The sequence below is a fragment of the Octopus bimaculoides genome, chromosome 28, assembly GCF_001194135.2.
Source record: "Octopus bimaculoides isolate UCB-OBI-ISO-001 chromosome 28, ASM119413v2, whole genome shotgun sequence".
NCBI classification, from domain to species: Eukaryota; Metazoa; Mollusca; class Cephalopoda; order Octopoda; family Octopodidae; genus Octopus; species Octopus bimaculoides.
Window position 1 is genome coordinate 12,239,378 of NC_069008.1, and position 1,631 is coordinate 12,241,008.

Genomic DNA, 1,631 nt, shown 5'->3' on the forward strand with positions numbered 1-1,631 from the left:
TGTCACGTTGAATATCCCCAAGAACTACGTTAAGGGTACACGTGTCTGTGGAGTGCCCAGCCACTTGCACGTTAATTTCACGAGCAGGCTGTTCCGTTGTTCGGATCAACTGGAACCCTCGACATCGTAAGCGACGGAGGTCCAACAACAACATTTTCTAGTGAAGTGTATTTTTGAAGGCATGTAAGCTGTTGCGGGTGTGGAGAGGCAGAAATCATACCTCGCAGCAAATGTGATGACTGAGACTTGAAAAATCAGAATAACAAATTTTGTAATATTTTAAGGAATAAATCAGAAAAAATGGGTTTTAAAACATTTATTTACAAATGGAGTTTATTGAGTGCTTTGAATTTGTTCTATTTTCTGATGAAATGCATTTTTTGAAGATCAGTATGCAGGAGTCATACAAAGCTGGATGATTTGACAAAGGAGACATCCTGTAATTTCTTACCTACATTTTCACTCTGTTCACAATACTTGTTGTACCTACTTGGAGAAAGTCGTTGAACTTTACCAGGTCTTGGATTCCAGACCTCAGTCTTGCGAGAGTTGATTTGTGTTGGCTATAATTTTTGTTGTGTTATTAATATTGTTGTTCATTGCGTTTGCTGGTTTCCCCGTAAGGGAAACATTTAAAAAATCGATTGACAATTTAGTTGTGTAATGTGACCCTCCCCTTCACAGGGGAGGGAGATATATGCAATTACTACAATATTGAACTTTAAACTTTGCCTAGGAAAAAAAAAAAAAAAGGTTTAATTTTTTGCATTGATGCAAAATTATGTCTTCGTCAGAAGAAATTGTTTCGAAAAAAATGAATTTTGCCGCCGCTGTAGGCGGACAAGAACATATTGATGTGAATATGGAAAAGATAAGGAAATATTTTGAAATGATCTCGGAAGTAAATGGGGAGAGTTAGGTTTCGTCTCCCAGTGAGGCAATTAACAATATTAAAGAACGTACTATAATATACAAAACAGAAGAAAACCTTCGAATTTTTGGAAGAAAGCATGGTGGAAAAATGCCTCGGGCATGTCATGAAAGAAGTGAAATATTTAGCTCGTGGTACCAAATACGCAACAGTTGAAGCCAGGTTTGAGTTGATTGAGAGAGCACAGAATCTCTCGGCTCAAACCCTAACAAGTGGCAAAATAATGTTGTTGCCACTTTATCTGGGATGAAGGACGTCCCGGATAAAGATTCAATATATACCGCCAGAGGTAGAAGTAGAGTGTATAATAGAGGAAAAAATCCACATAATTCAGGTAACAAGAAATGGCCCAACAAACTAGAAAGGGCAGACCCTTGAGATATTGGTGCAGGCTTCCAGCCTCCACTTAGAAGACTTACCCGAGTCCATAAACATAAATGACAAAATCATTCCAATCTATTGCGGAAAGAAGGGGCACCTAAGGTCCAAATGCCCGAAAAAGAAGGAAGTTGAGGAACAAAATAAAGAAGTGGCACCACAGGTTGAAGAGGCAGTCACACAACCAGTGACCACAGTGGCAGCATTGACAGTTACTAAGTCGGTGGCTGACGCAACTAAGAAATATAGTCCGATAACCCAACCGGTGTCACCAGAGGTGTCACCAATACGCAACCAACCACCAGTGAGGATGGCACCGATG